Below are 24,027 nucleotides of genomic sequence, written 5' to 3' on the forward strand. Positions count from 1 at the left end.
AGCATACAGAGGACATAAGCTTGCTCTGCAGTGGACATCTTATTGTATCTATGCATCATGAGGATGTGGGGTAAACGTCTCGCTGATGGTCACCAGTGTCTCGCTTCCAGCCGCCTTCCTCCTCAGCACTTCCACATTCAATTCTGCCTGACAGACATGGCTACCAGCTTCTCTGGATAATTATTGATATGTTTAATAAAGAAACTTCTGCAATAAACATAAATAGATCAAATATAAAATGGTAAACCCCATCATTATCAACAATTAAATTTGAGTATATGGATGGATGTTTGATCTAGTCATCAGGTTAATTTTTTTAGGGGGGGATCGAGTTTGAAGTTCAGTTAGACAGTGATGCCCTACAGAACGTGCCGGAAGTCTGATTTGTACGATTAGCATGCTGTCTCATGCCCATTAACCCCTTTGTGTTACTAGCTGAGATGAGATATAAATCTATGCACCTAATATCTAATGAATCTTCCATTCCTTTCTATATCCGACCCCTTTTAGCCAGAAATTCTAAATGATAAACATTATTATTATCAATGTCATGATCATCATCACTCCTTAAACGCATTTCTGTTAACCTTTCCTATGGAGATATGGTCCATTTTAAAACTATCATGCTGAAGGAATCTGCTTCCCAGAGTGAATGGAGAGAGGTGGGGTTGTTTTTTTTTTTATTTTTAGAAACAAATATATTTAAGTCAACTAATCCAGAACACAGCAGCTGGACCTTGACACTGGAGGGAATCAGTGTTTAGAGTATGGGGGGGGGGGGCGAGTGGCAGCGAGGGCACGTCCCCCCCAATCGCGTGAGTCGAAATTAATTGGCAAGACCGGTATTGCACATTGCATGCTGGCCCTCTGCCCCTGGCATAAGCGGCCTGCTGGTCCCCTATATGTAAAGCTATAGTAGGTTATGGATACATCACATACACGCGTTAACACATAGGGTAAGGAATGTGGTTTTTATTTGCCCTCCCAAGTGCAAACATCAAACTGCATCAATAGTTTATATGCATTTGTGGCTGTGTGTGTGCGCAGGCATGCGCAGGCGCAGACCGTACTGTGTCTGTGAGTACAGCTCTAGAATGCATTGGCAGCTTGTACTGCTGCAGTCAGCTTGACGCTCACCGGCTCCAAATCTCAATGCTGTTACCCCTGCAATGCAGTCCTAGGTAGCCAGGAGCCAAAAGGATTCCTGCCTCTCCTCTCCTTCTGCCCCACAAATGTGAGCGAGTGGGCGGAGAGTGGGAGGGGTGTGGAGAGTGACCTAAATACCGCCCCCCCCCCCCGTACACCGGCCCTCCCCATCAGGCTCTGCGCTTATCGGAGTGTGTCTGGATGATGCACGCGTGTCACGCGCAGCTAGAAACCTTCCTGAGTTCAGTCCCGCTGCCTCCCTCGTGGCCCCCCCTCGCAGATCCGGGGCACCGGCAGCCCAGCGTAACATAACTCACAAGCAGGTGACATCACGGCACGGTGACCTTTCTGTCTGCTACTTCCCAACATGGCTTTGTTAAGTAAATTACTTCACATCCACAGCTATTTTAATCATAAAGCTTTTTATAAGAAGCAGCAGTGACGGTGACAGAGCAGAAATATACCGCTGTCATTGAATGTTTTATTTTCCAACCGGGTGGTTCGAAGGGCGGAAACAAACTCAAGGTCACGCGTGATTAATTTAACTAAATGACAATGAACCAATTGAACTGGCTTCAGTTAGCCTGAAGCCAGTTTAATGTATCTTCTTCCATATTATCCTCTCACCCGGCTGCTTTTGCAGGTTGTGAGGCTTCCCAACCAGAAATGTTTCAGCATCTCACATAGGTGTCACCGTATCACCTGAAGTTTGCCACACTCACTGAATATCTGCTTCTTTCAACACTTCTGGTTTGTTGCTTAATGCGCTGATCTGTAAGCTGCTTTGGAGAAAAGCTTTCGGCTAATAAATATATTTATATGCAGCTGAGATTAGTGCATCTGACATTTACATAAAAAAAACATAAAAGACGTGCTCTCTGGTGAACAAATGGAGGATATGCCCACACACCGTGTTTTTCTGCACAAATTTATTGCAAGCAATGTTTTCGATCTGTGGTTCTGGGATCTGATAACAGATATACCACAAGATCAAAATACTGTCCTGTTCAATACTTAATCCCATGGAAATAAAACAGTCAAAAGAAAAAACATTTGCAGTAGCTTAATTTTTAATCAGAACCAGGGGTGTAGGTAGAAATTATGAACCCCACCTTACCGGCATATACAGTATTTTTTTTATTCAGGGGCCCCTATATAGTGCCTGGGGCTCTGACTCTACCAGGGCACCAGTGACCCCCCCGACACCCCAGAGAAGGACCCACAGCATACAAGGCTGCGGAGTGATGTACTCATAGGCTTTCAAACTGAAGTGTAAAACCTTACATATGTTTGTCAGTAGCACAACCATATAAGCAGAACATTACTTATGTAACTGCGCTTCTCTGGATGTGATCTAGGCTCCCTGCAACCAGGGGGGTGGTGCACGAAGCAGGATTTCTCAGTTAGCTGGATTAGTTTAAGCTAGGAGCCATGAATGTCCAATAAGGGTTTAGGTAAGGAGCATTCCTATTGAACTATCATGACTTCCAGCTTAAGTTAACCCAGCTAACCAAGAAATCCTGCTCTGTGGAACACCCCGCAGGAAACATGTTCTCATTTATCTGACACTTACAGTCGATGGAAGGGTTACAATTTATGTGTGCTTCCTGGAACCTGAACCTATGACCTTTGTATTGTTAGTACAATGCTGTACTCGTGGAGCCATAGGAGACACCTCCGGTAACTTACTGTATGGATAGAATTTAAGTTATACACTTATACTATACACTTACATAAATACTCCCCACTATGACTTCATTATGAAATCAGCGCTAGAATGTAATATTTTAGTCTTTTCATATATTTTTTTTTTAGAATAGTATACCAGTTCCTCACCTTTGACCCCTCCATGCATCTAAAAAAGACATATTCTTGCCAGGGGAAGAATTGCTGGTGTCAACGTTTTAGGAAATTTGCATTTTGAGGGGAAAAAAATGCACATGATGACTGCCTGCCTGCCCCTGATGGGCGAAACAGCAGCCAGAGGCTTAGCCATCTGCACAGAGTGTCAGTCAACCCTAGAACAGGCTGAAGCAGCCTTTCTTTACCAGACACAGAAGCAAAGCACAGCCCACATGCAGTGTAAGAATGCGAAATCAGGGCAGCGAATGCGACAGGCATGCTGAACTCTGCCGTGGTCACATCATTCATACAGACGTCCTTTGGCCATAAGGTCTCTGAAACCAGCAAAGGATGAGCATTGCAGGCTTTGAGAATAACCTCCATGCATCCAGCAATATCTGCTTGGCTAAATGGCTAAATATTTCAAATTAGCTGTTCTTTCAAAGTAATTTCAGGACACAGCAAAACCCTCCATCCATCCATCCATCCATCCATCATGCCTCTTCTTTAAAGAACATATTCTTAAATACCCAAAAAATTAGGTGTTAGCATATGTGAAATTAATCCTACAGTTATGTGTTGTGCGACTGTGCCCTTTGAAAGCAGACATGCAACCTTTATATATTCATTAAATATACATATTATATATAAGCACTCGAAAGTTGGGTGAATGTATGGATTTTTATATATTAATATAAGTATACTATTTATATTTACTGCCAGTTATTCCTGTTTTTTGGAAGATTATTCATCAATTTCAATCAGAAGCAATGTTGAAACTAGTCTGTAGATTTCATAAGCAAGATGCTAAAATGATGCGAAATATTGCATATTGTTGTATTATACCAATTCTATTTGAGATTGTGAAGTGCAGGAATCTCCTGGAAGACACTGGGCACCGGATGTCTTCCGTATTGCAGGTCTTTCTCAGGCGACGTTCTTAAACGCAGCCACAGTCCATGGCAGTGCAGTCTCTCCGCCACTCCGCTCACCTCTGTCTCACTAAACTGTTCTGACACGCCTTCCCTTCTAAAATTGCACCAACTGTACAAACTGTCCCACCTCTTCTAAGGCCACATGAGCTGGTCTGAATCATGCCACCAAGACATGCTTCATGTTTTTCTGAGAAATAACTTACAGGTTAAACTGATTAATGCAGATGCATAAGACTGTTAGCCCAAGGGCACAAGGACATAGATAAAATACAGAATGACTTCATTCATTCAAGGACAAGAAATTCCTGTTTGTTTAAATCTCTTTGTTTTTTTTTTGTTAAATTGGTGGGCTGTTTTTATGTTGGGGACATAAAATGAGTGACCCTTTCAGATGGAAATTTTGGATTTTATAGGGTCACGCCAAAGACCTACCCATATACCCACTTAACTCTGCCACTGCATGAATCTTAGATGCCTTTCAAGGGTATTTGGTTCAGCAGCTTGATGATGTCTGGCTATTTGCACCCAGTCTTTCTGGTGCTGTAACGTTCAATTCATCCATCCATCCATCCATCATCTGCCGCTTGTCCGGGGTTCGGGTCGCGGGGGTAGCAGCTTCAGTAGAGGCACCCAGACCTCCCTCTCCCCAGCTAACCCCACCAGCTCCTCGGGGGGTACACCGAGGCGTTCCCAGGCCAGCCGAGAGATATAATCCCTCCAGCGAGTCCTGGGCCTGCCCCGGGGCCTCCTCCCTGTAGGACATGCACGGAAAACCTCTCCGGGTAGCCGCCCAGGAGGCATCCGCACCAGATGTCCAAACCACCTCAACTGGCTCCTTTCGACGTGAAGAAGCAGCGGTTCTACTCTGAGGCCCTTCCGGATATCCAAACTTCTCACCCTATCCCTAAGGGAGAGCCCAGACACCCTGCGGAGAAACCTCATTTCGGCCGCTTGTATTCGCGATCTCGTTCTTTCGGTCATTACCCATAACTTATGACCATAGGTGAGGGTAGGGACAAAGATGGACCAATAGATCGAGAGCTTGGCTTTTTGGCTCAGTTCTTTCTTAGCCACGACGGACCGGTTAAGCGCCTGCAGAACTGCAGACGCCGCTCCGATCCGTCTATCCAGCTCCCGATCTCGCCTACCCTCACTCGAGAACAAGACCCCGAGATACTTAAACTCCTCCACTTGAGGCAGTACGTCTTCCCCAACCCGAAGAGGGCAAACCACCCGTTTCTGGCTGAGAACCATGGTCTCGGACTTGGAGGTGCTAATCCTCATCCCTGCCGCTTCGCACTCGGCTGCGAACCGCCCCAGTGCCTGCTGGAGATCCCCAGCAGATGAAGCCAGCAGGACAACATCGTCTGCAAAAAGGAGCGAGGCAATCCTGAGGTCACCAAACTGGGCACCCTCGACGCCTTGGCTGCGCCTAGAAATCCTGTCCATAAATATGATAAACAGGACCGATGACAAAGGGCAGCCCTGGCGGAGCCCAACACGCACCTGGAACACGTCCGACTTATTGCCGGCAATGCGGACCAAGCTTCTGCTCCGTTCGTACAGGGACCGGATCGCCCACAACAGTGGACCCCGGACCCCATACTCTCGAAGCACCCCCCACAGAGCACCTCGGGGAACCCGGTCGTAAGCCTTTTCCCAAATCCACAAAACACATGTAGACTGGATAGGCAAACTCCCAGGCCCCCTCCAGTACCCTTGCAAGGGTATAAAGCTGGTCCAGCGCTCCACGACCAGGACGAAAACCGCATTGTTCCTCCTGAATCCGAGATTCGACTATCGATCTCACCCTCCTCTCCAGTACCCCGGAATAGACTTTCCCAGGGAGGCTGAGAAGTGTGATCCCCCTGTAGTTGGAACACACCCTCCGGTCCCCTTTCTTAAATAAGGGGACCACCACCCCGGTCTGCCAATCCAGCGGCACTGTCCCTGACCTCCACGCACTGTTGAGAAGGCGTGTCAGCCACGACAGCCCCACAACATCTAGAGCCTTCAGGTACTCCGGGCGGATCTCGTCCACCCCCGGGGCCCGGCCACCACGGAGTTGTTTAACCACCCTGGCCACCTCAGCCTCAGTGATGGGCAAGCCCCCCCAAGCACCCTCGGGCTCTGTGCCCTCAGATGTCTCAAAGGCAGTATGCGTAGATGTATCTGAGGCAGGGTTGAGGAGGTCCTCAAAGTATTCCTTCCACCTCCGGATGATGTCCCCAGGTGAGGTCAACAGCCCCCCCACCCCACTATAAATAGTAGGAACCAGGAGCTGCTTCCCCCTCCTGATACTCCGTATGGTTTGCCAGAACTTTTTTGAGGCCGACCGAAAGTCACTTTCCATGGCCTCACCGAACTCCTCCCACGTCCGGGTTTTTGCTTCTGCGACCGCCCGAGCCGCGTTCCGCCTGGCCCGCCGGTACCCGTCAGCTGCCTCCGGAGACCCCCGGGCTAATAATTCCCGGTAAGCCTCCTTCTTCAGCTTCACGGCCCCCCTCACCTCTGGTGTCCACCATCGGGTACGGGGGTTACCGCCACGACAGGCACCGACCACCCTGCAGCCACAGCTCCGTACGGCCGCTTCCACAATGGAGGTCCGGAACAGTGTCCATTCAGACTCAATGTCCCCTACCTCCCCCGGCATGCAGTCGGAATTCTGCCGGAGGCACGAGTTAAAGCTCCAGCGAACAGGAGCCTCTGCCAGACGTTCCCAGCAAACCCTCACTATGCGCTTGGGCCTACCAGGTCTGACCGGCTTCCTCCCCCGCCACCTGAGCCAACTCATCACCGTTCAATTCAATTCAATTCAATTCAATTCAATTCAATTTTATATAGCGCCTTTCACAACAGAGTCACTCCAAGGTGCTTTACATGGGTGTGTTGTGATACATTAAAACATCAATAAGACGGAAAAATATCAGGGAAAAGGGAAGACAGAGAAATCAGAGAAATCAATCAGTCAATAAATCAATAAATGAATCAAGTAACAAATGAAACAACAATCAAAAATAAATGAACTGTTTCTTAGCTAATGCTTTTGCCCAACGTAAATGGCACAGCTTAAAATTGATGTTTTTTTGCATTTTACTCACTTATACAAGTGGGAGTTCTACTTGGAAAAACTCAGCTAAAATTTACAAGGGCATTTTAGTCCTGGTTCATGACACCTGGGAACCGTGTGTCCGCCACATTTAAAGCGGGTGACATCACAATCTCCTGCGAGGGAAGGAGCGAGCAAGGGCGCATCACCCATCACGCATGGCATCACACCCTGTTTTTCAGTTCCAGAAGGTTCTGGAAGACACTGTGCTGGCCAACCAAGTGACAGAGAAAGGCCCTGAAAACACTTAACTTGGAGGGCTCAATGATTAAGTAACAGTGAGAAAATAAATTAATTAAGTAATTAATAAATTAGTGCTCTTAGTGAAATTACCAGGTCCACTTTACCATAATTAAATATATCTACATGTAAAATGTACTCCAAACTCACCTTGACTCTGTAGCGGATTATCAATTATGGGAGATGGACGGGTGGATGGATGAAAATGTTAATTATTCAACTTACTTGCATTGCGCTCAGTAACCTAATAACCCAAAAATAAATGCTAGTAATTGAAACATTTTGAATTTATCCAGAACGAATGAGATGTCCTCAGTCTGGGCATATAAAACCTAGGACTTCATTTGAACTGATCTATTTATGGGATTCTGTCAGCCAATATTTGTCATTACTTTCCAGAATGCATTATGGACCTTCAAGGCCATTGAATTTTAAAAAGAGCTCAATTTACATAATAAAATGTGTTCTATGGGCCGTAGGGTATTAGTTAGTTCAATTTTAATTAGAAAAAAAAAATCACATCCGACTCCGACTGCAAACTTCAGTTCATAGACTTCCGAAATGCCAGACATCAAGCGGGATGACATTTCTGTCATAAACGGCTGTTCTGAGTTGGCTTTAATTCAAAATGGCCTCCCTGGGAACTTTTGGAGACTCCTGACAGAGCAGAAATTTTAGATGGGAGGGGTGAGTTAATCGCCTATATGAAGACAGAATTTCCAGAAGCTACATTTAAGTATATAACATAATATAATCATTTAAATTACATCAAATATCTGTTATTTGCATTCTTAGCGACAGTTTTCAGGATAGACAGTGTTGCCCCCCCCCCCCCGGCAGTAATGAACTATTCCACTCGAAACTTCATGCTACCCAGCGTTCTTTTACCCCTGGAGTCTACAGGTTGTTTCACTGGCAAGCAAATTGGTACAGAGTAGCCTAACAGAAGAAGAAAACAGCTAAGAAACAAAACTAGCATCACATATCCCGTGTCTTCGTTACTATGTCGCTGGAGTGGTAGACAAATTGTGAACAGATGTGGAGAGAAAACAATTAAACGAACGTCTGCAAAAATCCAAGACTAACCCTTAACCTCAGGGGCAGAGTTAGGCATAAGCTATCCTGGGGTCTCGACAAAAGGAGGAACGATTAAGCTTCTGAAATTTTAACCTGCCATAGGTTGATGGCCCATCCTGGGTTATTCTCTGTGCCTGTAGCTTCTGGGACAGGCTCCAGACCCCCAACAACCCTGAATAGGACAAGCGGTTACAGATGATGGATGGATGGACACTTTATCATACTCTTAGTTTAATGAAGAATTTTTGTTAGGACATGTGAGGCAACATTCTGCATGGCTTCCAGCATCCTCTATGACTATACCCTAACAGACAAAGCTGTCTTTTTCAAATGGGGTTTCACAGAGGATTGGTGTGCAGCTTGGTGACAGCATTGATAGATCCTGGAAGGCTGGCCAAAGATGAAAAGATAAAGCTGCTCTCCCTGGCAAAGTGTCCGTCATTTTTAAGGCCCAAACCCAGCTGGGCCACTCTTTCCTGGGGCCTTGTTTCACTGCTCAAATGGACACACCGGCATCAATGCAGCTTTGTGACAACAACCACCATCATAATGCCGGAAACTTTCTTAGAGCTAATCTGATTATGTGTATGACAGTGACTGTGTCACATGAATTAAGAGTCTCCATCAGAATTTTATCAGCTGGTTATGGCAAGTACAAAATTGCCTCGATTTTCTTTAATTTTGAAGGAAGGAAGGAATGTAGAAGGTGGTTACAGCATTATGTATTCTGTATACTGGAGGCATTTATGCAACCTCTGAAATATTAATGTTTGTTTGAAAATGAAAGCAATTTTTTGCAAACGGCAAATGATATTTGACGGCTGAGTGTAGACTGGTTGCAGTTAAAGATGTCGGAAGCATAGCCGAAGTAACACATGGCTAAATGCTATATGTTTTTATTTCTAAGATTTAGCTGGCTTGCAGCTGAACAGAACACAAAGTCTGCTAGCATGCAGATGTTTGGGGATGAATGTCGAAGGTACTCTTTCAAAACAAGGTTAGATCTGAAGGTAAATATGTGAAATTCACAAAGACATATCCTTAGCTCTCCAAACACTCTGTTTTTTTATATTTGTATAGCTGCTGTTTTTGTTCAGTTAAGTAGCATCCAGAAAGCTGGATAATCAAGGATATCTGGACAATTAGGGCTGAGTGCCTTGCCGATGGGCCCAAACGTACCTTCATTGCTCTTGTGGCCACAGGATTTCAGCCCCTACCTTACTGAACATGGGAATAAATCAATATCCCACCCAGGAGATAAATGTATATTATCAAATGATATTCCTTTGACTTTGAGTTACAATACTAAAATCACTGTTTCCTGGTCTCTGTCATTTCTAATCATTTGCAACAACCAATAATTTGTTCATAATTGCAGTTAGTCACATAGAAAATGTCGCAATGTTATTTTTTCTTTATTTGGGCAAGAGCAGTCTTAAACTGTAGTGATTTATTGTAGCGTGTTAAATGTCAGGGCATTTTGCATCACCAGGTAATATAAAAGATTAAATCTCGGTTTCATTACTCATATTCTCTCTCAGGTTTGAGCCGTACACTCAAAGTGTTTGGTAAACTTGAAAATAATACAAATTCCAATTAATTGTCTTTTGTGAAAAACAAACAGCGAGCTTCTCAAGGTGTTTTTATTTCCTGAGAATCCCTCTGTGGGTGGGTGTGTTTGGCACCGGCTTGTCATCTCCCCCCTGCTCCCCGTTTGTGTCTCAGATTTAACTGTATTTGACTCTCCCTGCCGGCCCCTGGAGGATGGGCTCCCACTTTGAGTCTGGTCCCTCCCAAGGTTTCTTCCTTCTGGGGAGTTTTTCCTTGCCACTGTTGCCTATGGCTTACTCACTGGGGGCTTTGGGTGGGGATGCTGTAAAGCGCTTTGAGACAAAGTAATGTTGTGATAATGCGCTATACAAAAATAAATTTGTTTGTTTGTTGTTTGTTTGAGGTCAATGCCTCCACCTGCCATGAGGGGTCGTAAGCAAAAATAACGCAAGTAAACATTAAACTTTTGTTCTATGTTGCCTTGCATTGGTAGATTTCCATTAACTGATATATACTCCTACAGTATATTATACATGTGTAATAACAATCACTATAGTCTATAAGATCACTGATTGGTGTGATTATCATTTTTATCATCGTGATCAATGCCTTCAGTCACCATATTTTAAGTTTGGGTAATAATCCAAAGTAACTACTAACATTAACCTTTTTGTTAAAATTAACTATACAGTAGTATCATCAACGCAATAACAAGTAGCCGTTAAACTAAAATGGATGAAAAATGTATATTAATAGTACTCTGATACTACATAAAATAAATTATGCATTTTATGTTCAATTTATGTAATACAAATGCTAAAAGTAAATGAGTTATTCAGAGGGATTGGGATCTTCATCTATCCATCCATTCATGTTCTACCTTCTTATTCTGGTCAAGGTTGTGGCCCACTCTACAGTCTGATTGGTCATGTCTCTGAACCAATCATTTTTCGTTCTGCCCTCAGAACATACTGTATTTATGTAAGTAAAACTCCCACAAGCTTCCCTTAAGCAAGGTGCAAGCCCTGTATTTCCTGTACTTCCCGGGACTGGCTTCAGGTTTGCTACGACCTTATGCTGTATAAGCACTTGTAGAAGATGGATTATATTTATCTCTGTCAGATGATCCTTGTACAGGGTCTGTCTAGCATGTCTAATTTAATATCTGTTAGTTTACGTTTCAGGTTCTCTTATGAAGCTGACGAGTGGCGCAACAGCAACATTAACAAATTTGCAGTGGTTGCTGTGTGAGTGGCAGTTCTTTGCCCTTTTAACACAGTCCAGAAATGTTCACGCATTACCTGCTTTCCATAATCTCCCCAGGGGAAACAATCCATGGTGCTTTCCAAGCCGCAAACTAATTAATGTTATTGTTAGTGTAGTTTTATGGCAATAGACAAAGTCGTATAATTGGCAGATGATATCAAACCATGAAGGGAGGAAATTTAATTAGCACGACAACCAGAAACCTATCACCACTTAAGGTAAAAATGGGAAGTAGATGCCCATCCAGGATCTTGACATAAGCGCGCTGGAGGGGTCTGCATGCCTTAATGCCTTATCTACAGAGATCACCTAAATCTGAATATCTGGAGTTTCAGCTCCAGGTGGGGCTTCCCTTGGTGAACAGGTCTGTGGGGAGAATCCAGATAAACTATAATCCAACAAAGACCCCAATAAAGAATGCCAAGAAGAACCAGCATATCCTGCTTGGAATGCAGTTACCTGAAGCCACCCCTTGAGCCAGTCCTGGGGGCGGTGTGTACTGCTAAGTACCTGGGGGCCTGGGGGCGGTGTGCACTGCTAACCACATGGGGGCTTGGGGGCGGTGTGTACTGCTAAGTACCTGGTGGCCTGGGGGCGGTGTGTACTGCTAAGTACCTGGTGGCCTGGGGGCGGTGTGTACTGCTAAGCACCTGGTGGCCTGGGGGCGGTGTGTACTGCTAAGTACCTGGTGGCCTGGGGGCGGTGTGCACTGCTAAGCACATGGGGGCCTGGGGGCGGTGTGCACTGCTAACCACATGGGGGCTTGGGGGCGGTGTGTACTGCTAACCACATGGGGGCCTGGGGGCGGTGTGCACTGCTAAGTACCTGGTGGCCTCGGCCACCTATGTCACCCTGCTAGGGTTAGGCCAAAATGGCTGCGTGGAGCCATCATAAGTGCCCACAACCCACAAGATGAAAAGCAGAGGTCCCGTGCAGTGTCATTTGAGCGGCAGTTGGAAGGACCCAGATGGATTAGACTTCGGTGAGGGAATGTGGAATGTTACCTGTCAGCCGGGGAAGGAGCCGCACTATGAGCTAAATGGAATTGGCCTTAGCTACATTCACAGTGTGTTCTCCAGGACCAGCCCACTTGATTGGGGGTGGAGTTTCTTCTACTCATTAATTCACAGTGGTGAAAAATTTGAGGCAGGTGTGGAAATCCTTCCAGATTGAATGCTTTGCAATGGGAGTTTCTCCTGGTGGACAAGAGAGTTGAGCTGCGAGTTACAGAGAGGAACGTTCTAACTGTTGTTCATGTGTAGGCACTCAGAAGTTCAAAATACCCAATCTTCTTAGAGAATGTGGGTGAGGTGCCTGAATAGGGGCCACCTACGGTTTGGGATCCTACTGAGAGACTTCAGTGATGGAGATACCTGCAGGAGCATGATTGGGAAGAATATAAAGTGGTGAATTGTTATTAGACTGCTGTGGAAGCCCTGAATTATAAACATCACGTTCAAATACAAGGATGTTTATAAATTTGTAGGTCAAAGATGAGTGATCGACTGTATAGTTGTGTCAGTTGACTTGAGGCTGTTTGTTTGAGGCACTTGGATAAAGAAAGAGACAGCGCTATCAACCAATCATTTGGCGAGTTGGGTTTGGCGATAGGGGTGGAGGCCAGATGGATGAGGATGACCTGGATGAGTTCAAGCTTGTTGGAGATATTTGGCTGAAGCTTCTAGGTGAGCTGAACTCAAATTACACCTTTGGAAAAAACACTTGTTCAAGGCCACACAAGTAGCAGCGCGGTAAGAATTGGTAAGATTTGGAACCTCATGGCGGTAACCCTAGTATCCACTAGTGGATCCCTTGCGATGGAGGAACCCGTCGAGATGAAGAAGGAGACCTTCAGAGAAATGCTTTCACAGAGGTCTCCTGAGAAAGCAGAAAAATGCCTCCAGGCCATAAACTTCAGTGAAGGCTCATGAAGTTTGAGGTGGGAGGTGTTTGGAGAGCCCATGCAGAGAGAATACTAACAGCCCCCAGAGATGCGTTGGCAAACCCCAGGATTAGTAGGCAGAAGGTTGCTCTGGCTGAGTTCTGGGGTGGGGAGGTGCTGGCAGACTCGGAGGGTGTTGTTGAGCACTGGAAAAAAACACTTTGAGGAACTTCTTAGCTTGGTGCACATGCTTACTCATGAGAATCTGGTGAATTGGACTCAGATGAAGCTGTTTTGGTGGTCAGAAGCCCGTGTAGTGGAAAGGCTGCATGAGTAGGTGAAATACATGCTGAACTCAGTGGTTGTTATTTTTAAAAAAGGGGGATGCGTTTTATCTATAAGAGGGTGACACTTCGTAGCTTCCCTGGGAAAGCTTACGTCAGAGTCCAGGAGAGGAGACTCTGTGTGACGGTCAAAACTCGGAATCAGGAGGAACAGTGGATCAACTCTTCTCCCTCTCACAGCTGTGTGAGGACTGAAGTTACACTTACACAGTCTGGTTTACTTCGGGCAGTTGGAGGAGGCGTGTGACTGCCCGCCCCAACATATACTGTGGGCAATGCTGCAGACATATGGGCTTGCAGAGCCGCTGCCTGTGCTGTTTGCTCCCTGTACATAGCAGGACTTGAGTCTGCATACTTGGCACAGAATCAAAGCCAATTTGAGCAGCATCATCAGGGTGTAAGGGCCCAGCCGTGACTGAAGGGCGTGCAGCACGGGGGGCTAAAAGTGACATCCTTGCTATTTGTAGGTGATGTCGTACCTTTGGCCTCCTCTGACCATTTGGCCATGTAAGACGACATCTGCTGTAACCTGCTCAGCCCGCTGCCACCGCGGCCCACACCAGGACAAGTGGTGGGAAAATGATGATGATGATGTTTCGACTGTTAGTCTCCTGGTCTCTCTGGCTCTCACACCATAGCCTGTGTGACGGAAATACATTTCTGTAATGACCTAAATTACAAAAACCTGTCACTCAATGAAAAATATCAGTTTTTTCTTAAAAAAAACTTTATTATTGTTTGTGTGGTTAGACCCAGATCCAGCTGGTTATTTGAGTTTTTTCCCATAAAGATTCCAGGATTCCTAGTTCTGATAATGAAGGAAAGCATATTCTACTGGAAAGTTGAGGCTTTGTGGAACACACATGTAAAGACATTAAGTGATAAGAATTGGCTGACTACATACTGTATGTTTTGAGCATATTAAATAACAAACATGATATTTAAACGTGGATTGTGGTATGGTCGTTAAGTGGTTAGCCTCACCCTTGCATGATGGCCGGTGTTCGTCCTGCACTGGACTGTCGTCCATGGTGTCCCCTTCCCCCAGCCCGGTGCAGCCTGGCGTCGGTTCCAGGCTCACAGAACATAAACGGTGACAGAGTGGCTCAGGCCATAGTGCTATGACCTTATGTCTCTTGACGCCGTTTCCGGGCATTCAGACATATGTAAATCTGCACATAAAAATACCCAAACAAACTACCCATATGCAGAGTGAGGGTGGGAATTGAAAGCACTAGATGACAGAGCTGTCCACCATGAGTAGCCAGCCTCAGTACTATTTCATTACCAATTTCACTACTCCAATGCTGCTCACACATTGCCGTTCACAATGTTAATGACTCATGATTTCTTGAGAAATTGCTTTAGGTAAGTGCTGCTCAGCTCTGGTCCCGGCATGATGCTTTGTGGCTAGTGACTCCCTCCCCTACTGAGCTCTTAATTACGTCTGATTACGCCTCTGATTGGCTGCATCGCGAAATTAAAATTGTTTTTCAGAAAGTGTTCCTTTAAAAATTTTATGCATTCCGACTCATCTTCATACCAATTTCAATTTATTTAAGGGACACTTGTAATAAAAGATAAGAAGTTTAGTTTTTTTTTTTTGCATCTCTTGTGAATAGATACAGATTTTTTGTTTGTATCTGCTAAGTTGTTTAAAACTATCTTCCCAAAACCATCTATCCATCTTACTGTCACTAACCCTTATCTGCATCACACAGGGCTGGTGTCTAACCCAGACAGCATACCACTGAACATGAATAAAATCAAATAAAATAAATATTTTATTTGGTATGAAACACAAGCAGAACCTTCTTGCAAAAATGGCCGCTCTGCAGGCTGTGATTTAGACTCCAGCCATTGCCTTTTATCAGGCCTGTGGAAGGCAGGACTGATGTTTCCCACGTGAGACAGGCGGGGAGAGGATCTATTACCATGCTTGACTGTTCAAGGCTTTTTTTCAGCAGATATGTATTCAGCAGATGGGTCAGATGTTCCTGCAACCAGCGCAAACATACATAGTGGAGGTTACTGAGTGCTACACTGCAGCTTTATACAGTAAGTGTAGTCTCTACAGTTTTCTCTATTCTAAATCACTCTTAAGCCTACTATATAAGCTAAAGCCAATACACACACACACACAACCAAGAATTCCAATAAATCTTGAACATAAAATGTAACACACAGTGTTCAGTACTTCAATATCAGAAACAGTGAGGCTAACTACAGTAGGCATCTTTATCATTAATTATTTATGGCTTTGCTGGTCCACACTCAAATGTTAGCATTTCATTCAATGCACACTGAGTTCTATCGTGAAATTTCATGTAGATACTGCAAATGGAATAATTGATGATTGACAAAACCACTCACCATTTATGCATAAAATCACCAATTCTGTTCAAAGTGATTGTTTTCTAGCTTGTTCTTGTGTCATTTTTGACAATTTTCTAATCTTGCTTATATGTCTGCAGCTCAAAAACCTTCATAGATCCTGAGTATGGGGAGTGAGCTGAAATACATCTTCACGTCACATGTAACTTCTGGTGAAAAGTTGTTTTCTAGTGATCAGTTTCTGTTCCTGGTGTCTCACTACGTCTAACTATATGAGCCAACGGTTGGCAACATTTACTGCTGATGATCTGGTGATTGCCAAATGACTCACATTGTAGTATACTATAGCATAGCATGGCATAGCATAACACAGTATACCATAGCATAGCGTAATACTGTATAGTATATAGTATCGCATAGCATAGATTAACAGTATAGTATGGTATAGTATAGTATAGTACAGTGTTGTACATTATAGTGCAGTATAATATAGTACATCCTACATTAGACATATTGACTTCAGGGAGGCGCATAGGACAGTTTGCTAACACGGTCTAGATTGGGGGTAAAATTTGAGACCAATATGCTCTATATTCTAATTGAATAAAATTAATATTCATATGTATCAGCACACATTTACAGTATCAGTTCCTTCTAACCTCATATTAAGTTTAACATACATTCTAATTAATTGTAATATTTTCTGTTTAGAATGATGGATCCCTGTCTGTCATGTACCCCTGACCAGCACAAACAGTTAAAAGATGGAGGGATGGGTGCAACTCGATTAGTTACATAAGATGCCTAGATAAATATGTACATGGAACACAAGGCTGAAGAGATGGTTATCAGGTAAAAATTAGTCAGAGACTGAGCAGCAAATGTACTGTGTAAAGGTTATACTGGTTATAATCTGGTTTTATATTCAGGAGAATGATGATTGGATTTTTTGGATACGTTTGTAACACATTGCAGGTTATTCTGAATACAGTTTCATACTAAAAGACTGAAAATTAGCCTTAGTCAGACAAGTGATTACGAGGCAGGTTTAAAATTTCTTTCAGGACGTTACATCATGCGGTTGCTTCCTGGTCCTGTTCAGTGCCCCTAATAGTCTGTGTTGTAGTTCATGCATGTGAATTCTAGCTGATCAAAGGTTTTTCCTCCCAGAAATCAAAGAACAAGCTTATTAATACAAACTGAGTCACTTTTCTGGGTAGTAATATTATATTTTGTCACTGGTGGGTAGGTAATTTCAGACGTTATTGCGCTAATAACTACATAAGCTATCCCAGTAGCTCTGGATGTTTCCTAATCCCAGGCTGGTATGCAAACCTAATTTCAGTACCATTCCTCTTGCACCACAAAATATTCTAAATATGCATATTCACAGCTGTTAGTTTATTTTATTACCATTTACCATTGTGAAGTGTCACAGTGCATATGCCGTAAATGCATTCATTCTTATGTGTATATTTTCTTTATTTTCAGCTTGCTTTGGCCTATTCATCTGCAAATCTGACTGTGAGTACTTGCAATGAGTGTCATTTTGGGTGTGCATTCACAAATGAGCACTATGTCTCATGCAAACACATGTGCACACACACACAAACACACATACAAAATCAAGAACTCCATGTAGTCGAATTTGTAAAAATGTAGAAAGAAATTTTCTAGAAAATGTATTGTTTGCTCTAATCACTTATCCTGGACAGGGTCACCTGGATCCTATACCTCCTATACCTATAACAAAGAGCAAAGGCAGAGGGGCTCACCCTGGACAGGGTCACCTGGATCCTATACCTCCTATACCTATAACAAAGAGCAAAGGCAGGGGGGCTCACCCTGGACAGGGTCACCTGGATCCTATACCTCCTATACCTATAACAAAGAGCAAAGGCAGGGGGGCTCACCCTGGACAGGGTCACCTGGATCCTATACCTCCTATACCTTTAACAAAGAGCAAAGGCAGGGGGGCTCACCCTGGACAGGGTCACCTGGATCCTATACCTCCTATACCTTTAACAAAGAGCAAAGGCAGGGGGGCTCACCCTGGACAGGGTCACCTGGATCCTATACCTCCTATACCTTTAACAAAGAGCAAAGGCAGAGGGGCTCACCCTGGACAGGGTCACCTGGATCCTATACCTCCTATACCTTTAACAAAGAGCAAAGGCAGGGGGGCTCACCCTGGACAGGGTCACCTGGATCCTATACCTCCTATACCTATAACAAAGAGCAAAGGCAGGGGGGCTCACCCTGGACAGGGTCACCTGGATCCTATACCTCCTATACCTATAACAAAGAGCAAAGGCAGAGGGGCTCACCCTGGACAGGGTCACCTGGATCCTATACCTCCTATACCTATAACAAAGAGCAAAGGCAGGGGGGCTCACCCTGGACAGGGTCACCTGGATCCTATACCTCCTATACCTATAACAAAGAGCAAAGGCAGGGGGGCTCACCCTGGACAGGGTCACCTGGATCCTATACCTCCTATACCTATAACAAAGAGCAAAGGCAGGGGGGCTCACCCTGGACAGGTTGTCACTGCTTTGGGGGGCAGATGCACTGCAGGCAATTTAGTGAGACTGGTTAGTTTAAGGGAAAACATGCAAACTCCACACACACCTATGCAAATACATTCATTTTTTTCCTGTACCTTTTGTAACTGCAATTATATGATAATTTCTATCACAGAAATTGCCCGGATATGCTTTCAGTTATCTGCTTTTGTCTGGTGGAAACATCTCTTTCCCTTACACTAGTACATCTATATCTCATACTACATTTTTTTCATTTTGTTTCATTTTCAGGTTTCTGCTATTCCATTGTTCTGTTGCTGTTCTTGGTGTGTGTATGTATCAGTCATTAACCTAGATCGTTGTATATATACAGCCTTGGTCAGCCAAACGATTAAAATGTAAATCTAAACATTAACATGAGTTACAACCTCTCTGGTTAATGAGTTAATGACAGTAGAGGAATAATGGTTTTCTTATAGTCTCTTTTTAGAGAAGAGAATCATGTGACTCAGGGACAAGGTGTAGAGAGTCATGTGACTCTGGGACAGGGTGCGGAGAGTCATGCGACTCAGGGACAGGGTGCAGAGAGTCATGTGATTCTGGGACAGGGTGCGGAGAGTCATGCGACTCTGGGACAGGGTGCGGAGAGTCATGCGACTCTGGGACAGGATGCGGAGAGTCATGTGATTCTGGGACAGGGTGCAGAAAGTCATGCGACTCAGGGACAGGGTGCGGAGAGTCATGCGACTCTGGGACAGGGTGCGGAGAGTCATGCGATTCTGGGACAGGGTGCGGAGAGTCATGCGACTCTGGGACAGGGTGCGGAGAGTCATGCGACTCTGGGACAGGGTGCGGAGAGTTATGTGACTCTGGGACAGAGTGCAGAGAGTCATGCGACTCAGGGATAGGGTGCAGAGAGTCATGTGACTCTGGGACAGGGTGCGGAGAGTCATGCGACTCAGAGACAGGGTGCGGAAAGTCATGCGACTCAGAGACAGGGTGTGGAGAGTCATGCGACTCAGGGACAGGGTGCGGAGAGTTATGTGACTCTGGGACAGAGTGCAGAGAGTCATGCGACTCAGGGATAGGGTGCAGAGAGTCATGTGACTCTGGGACAGGGTGCGGAGAGTCACGCGACTCTGGGACAGGGTGCGGAAAGTCACGCGACTCAGAGACAGGGTGTGGAGAGTCATGCGACTCAGGGACAGGGTGCGGAGAGTCATGCGACTCTGGGACAGGGTGCGGAGAGTCATGCGACTCAGAGACAGAGTGCGGAGAGTCATGGGATTCTGGGACAGGGTGCGGAGAGTCATGCGACTCTGGGACAGGGTGCAGAGAGTCATGCGACTCTGGGACAGGGTGCGGAAAATCATGCGACTCAGAGACAGAGTGCGGAGAGTCATGGGATTCTGGGACAGGGTGCAGAGAGTCATGCGACTCTGGGACAGGGTGCGGAGAGTCATGCGACTCAGAGACAGAGTGCGGAGAGTCATGGGATTCTGGGACAGGGTGCAGAGAATAATGCCACTCAGGGACAGGGTGCAGAGAGTCATGCGACTCTGGGACAGGGTGCAGAGAGTCATGCGACTCAGGGACAGGGTGCAGAGAGTCATGTGACTCTGGGACAGGGTGCAGAAAGTCATGCGACTCTGGGACAGGGTGCAGAGAGTCATGCGACTCTGGGACAGGGTGCAGAAAGTCATGCGACTCTGGGACAGGGTGCAGAAAGTCATGTGACTCTGGGACAGGGTGCAGAAAGTCATGCAACTCAGGGATAGGGTGCAGAGAGTCATGTGACTCTGGGACAGGGTGCGGAGAGTCATGCGACTCAGAGACAGGGTGCGGAAAGTCATGCGACTCAGAGACAGGGTGTGGAGAGTCATGCGACTCAGGGACAGGGTGCGGAGAGTTATGTGACTCTGGGACAGAGTGCAGAGAGTCATGCGACTCAGGGATAGGGTGCAGAGAGTCATGTGACTCTGGGACAGGGTGCGGAGAGTCACGCGACTCTGGGACAGGGTGCGGAAAGTCACGCGACTCAGAGACAGGGTGTGGAGAGTCATGCGACTCAGGGACAGGGTGCGGAGAGTCATGCGACTCTGGGACAGGGTGCGGAGAGTCATGCGACTCAGAGACAGAGTGCGGAGAGTCATGGGATTCTGGGACAGGGTGCAGAGAGTCATGCGACTCTGGGACAGGGTGCAGAGAGTCATGCGACTCTGGGACAGGGTGCGGAAAATCATGCGACTCAGAGACAGAGTGCGGAGAGTCATGGGATTCTGGGACAGGGTGCAGAGAGTCATGCGACTCTGGGACAGGGTGCGGAGAGTCATGCGACTCAGAGACAGAGTGCGGAGAGTCATGGGATTCTGGGACAGGGTGCAGAGAATAATGCCACTCAGGGACAGGGTGCAGAGAGTCATGCGACTCTGGGACAGGGTGCAGAGAGTCATGCGACTCAGGGACAGGGTGCAGAGAGTCATGTGACTCTGGGACAGGGTGCAGAAAGTCATGCGACTCTGGGACAGGGTGCAGAGAGTCATGCGACTCTGGGACAGGGTGCAGAAAGTCATGCGACTCTGGGACAGGGTGCAGAAAGTCATGCGACTCTGGGACAGGGTGCAGAAAGTCATGTGACTCTGGGACAGGGTGCAGAAAGTCATGCAACTCAGGGACAGGGTGCAGAGAGTCATGCGACTCAGGGACAGGGTGCAGAGAGTCATGCGACTAAGGGACAGGGTGCAGAGAGTCATGTTATTTAGGGAATGGAAAAACCAAGTGAAAACAAGGAACAGGTGGAATCAGTCAATAGCTGTTTATCATCCGAATCCCACCTCCCAGACCTTTTTGAATGCCATGTATAGATATTTGTCTTCTGTAAAAATGTTTTTAAAAAAAGGAATTCTTAATTCTAAATTAAAGCAAATATCACGCTTGTAAATGAATGCCTTTCCATTATTTTATGCATTTGTATCACATTAACGTAGTATCACATCTATGGCATTTTTTACTCCTAAATGGAAAAAGTCGATTATTTTTTTTCGCAATTCATGAGAGACAGAGAGAAAGAGACAGACAGAAAGACAGAGAGAGAGAGACAGATAGACAGACAGAGTCTGAGTGAGAGAGAGAGAAAGAAAGAGACAGACAGAAAGACAGAGAGAGAGAGACATAGACAGACAGAGTCAGAGTGAGAGAGAGAGAATGAAAGAGACAGACAGAAAGACAGAGAGAGAGAGAGACGGATAGACAGACAGAGTCAGAGAGAGAGATAGACAGACAGTCAGAGAGAGAGAGAGAGACAGATAGACAGACAGAGTCAGAGTGAGAGAGAGAGAAAGAAAGAGACAGACAGATAGACAGATAAAGAAAGAGACAGATAGACAGACAGAGTCAGAGAGAGAGAGAGAGAGAGAGAGAGAGATGACTGGCACAGCGAAAGGAACCATGTGGGCACTAAGCAATAGGGTCACTGACCATCCAGGCTGGGGCAGGTCAGCACAACATGAAAACAAACATTAAAAAGTAAAGAAGCCACTTCAGGAGGTGAAGATTTAAATATACTAATGATACAAATAATAATTATAATGGGGGGGCGGGGGGGGGTGCAATGGTTAGCTGTAGGCTTATGACTCCCACCACCCTGCTTAGGATAAGGCAGTCTGATGGAGACCTGAAGGCAGCTTCTGTCTGGGTTGTGGGGGGGCACCCTGGTCGAGTGCCAGTCCATCACAGGTCTTTAATAATAATAATAATAATAGGTCCTAAGCCACGTTTTCTCAGATGGTTAGCAGCCTTTGTCCACCAGCAGCATCCTTTCCTGAAAGGCTCATTAGAGAAGATGAAGCCCAGTGAGGAAGCATGCTTCACTGTATAGGGCTGAGACGCAAAGGGCCGAAGCTGTCCTGCAGGGAAGACTGTCCCGATGTCACTCATTACGATGGCGGACCCCCCCGGGCAAAGCGCAACACAGACCCCTCTAGACGACCAAGTTCACAACATGTTCCAATCCCAAATGCCAAAAATTCATGCACTGCGGCGTCTAACATTCTCTAGGACTCATACCTATATTTATAACTATAATATATAGATGACAAGCCTTGTTTACTTTCCATAAGGTTCACAAAATGTTTGATTGCATTTTAGTGAGCTCTGCATAACTTAATCAATATATTTTGTTTGCCAGTAGGAGCTGGATGCTTCTTTTAATTGGTTAGCAGGCAAGCGGCCAGCTTCAGATGTAGAAGCTGATCAGTCTAAAGAGGATATTTGTTTTAATAATGTCTACATATGTGAAATCATGTATTATTTACTAAATAACCGCTTCATATGTAAGCCTTCATTCCAGGATGAATGTTATATTATCTAAAGTAATCCCCAAATCAGCGTTTGCCAAGACTTCATAAGTTAGGGAAGACATTTAGTAGGATAATTATCACCTGCTGTAGAATCTGCCCCCCCAATCTCTACATGCATCTTCTGTCGGCGGGGGAACAGGCTGTCTGGCTGAGTGAGTTGCACCTAAGATTTTGCTGAATCTTCATTCCACCAGTCCATCACAGGGCACGCACACTTATGGTTTAGAGGCGCCCATTATCTATCTGGATGTCTTAGAATTGTGGGAGGAAGACAGAGTGCTTGAAGAAAACCTGAACTAGCCAAGGGAGATCATGTGACCTGCAGGGCGACTGTTTGAATCCCCAAAGTCTGTCCCCAAGGGAGGGCATATGACCTATAGGGCGGCTGTTTGAGTCCCGAAGTCTGTCCCCAAGGGAGATCATGTGACCTGCAGGGCGGCTGTTTGAATCCCCAAAGTCTGTACCCAAGGGAGATCATGTGACCTGCAGGGCGACTGTTTGAATCCCCAAGTCTGTCTCCAAGGGAGGGCATATGACCTATAGGGCGGCTGTTTGAGTCCCCAAGTCTGTCCCCAAGGGAGATCATGTGACCTGCAGGGTGGCTGTTTGAGTCCCCAAGGGAGATCATGTGACCTGCAGGGCGGCTGTTTGAGTCCCCAAGTCTGTCCCCAAGGGAGATCATGTGACCTGCAGGGCGGCTGTTTGAGTCCCCAAGTCTGTCTCCAAGGGAGGGCATATGACCTATAGGGCGGCTGTTTGAGTCCCCAAGTCTGTCCCCAAGGGAGATCATGTGACCTGCAGGGTGGCTGTTTGAGTCCCCAAGGGAGATCATGTGACCTGCAGGGCGGCTGTTTGAGTCCCCAAGTCTGTCCCCAAGGGAGATCATGTGACCTGTAGGGCGGCTGTTTGAGTCCCCAAGTCTGTCCCCAAGGGAGATCATGTGACCTGTAGGGCGGCTGTTTGAGTCCCCAAGTCTGTCCCCAAGGGAGATCATGTGACCTGCCGGGCGGCTGTTTGAGTCCCCAGGTCTGGAGGTGCCACCCTGTATGTCCCTGTTCCAGGTCGGCTTTTGTGCTTAAATCTACACACCCCATTTCCAGAAAAGTTGGGATAATTCCTAAAATGTAATAAAAACAAAAATCTGTTCATTCATGTGAACCTTTATTTAACTGACAAAAGTACAGAGAAAAGATTAGTATCCTCAATTCCCAAACGATTCAAAAATAGAATTACAAACAAAGGTGATGTAACACAATAGTAAACATGTATTTGTTCTAACTTTTCTTCATGCGTTGCAAGCATCAAATTCTAAGTTATTTTTACAAATTTTACATTCATTATATTTACAAATTTTACATACTTTATTATATTTACAAAATCCAATTGAGTTGGTCAGTAAAAATACTGGTGATCTTTTC

At 45.6% G+C, this 24,027-nt stretch overlaps 1 protein-coding gene across 2 annotated transcripts in view; it reads left to right on the forward strand.

Moving 5' to 3' along the window:
* Positions 1–24,027, forward strand: part of LOC111853181 (synaptotagmin-2-like) — a 93,981-nt gene that overhangs the window by 37,485 nt on the left and 32,469 nt on the right. Inside the window, exon 2 of one of the 2 annotated variants that reach the window (XM_023829842.2) lies at positions 17,218–17,250. The exons of the other annotated variant lie outside the window; for it this stretch is intronic. The gene's annotated coding sequence lies outside the window, so the exon portion shown is untranslated. The remainder of the gene's footprint in view (positions 1–17,217; positions 17,251–24,027) is intronic. 2 annotated transcript variants of the gene reach the window in all.

Source organism: Paramormyrops kingsleyae, chromosome 8 (assembly GCF_048594095.1).
Source record: "Paramormyrops kingsleyae isolate MSU_618 chromosome 8, PKINGS_0.4, whole genome shotgun sequence".
Lineage (NCBI taxonomy): Eukaryota > Metazoa > Chordata > Actinopteri > Osteoglossiformes > Mormyridae > Paramormyrops > Paramormyrops kingsleyae.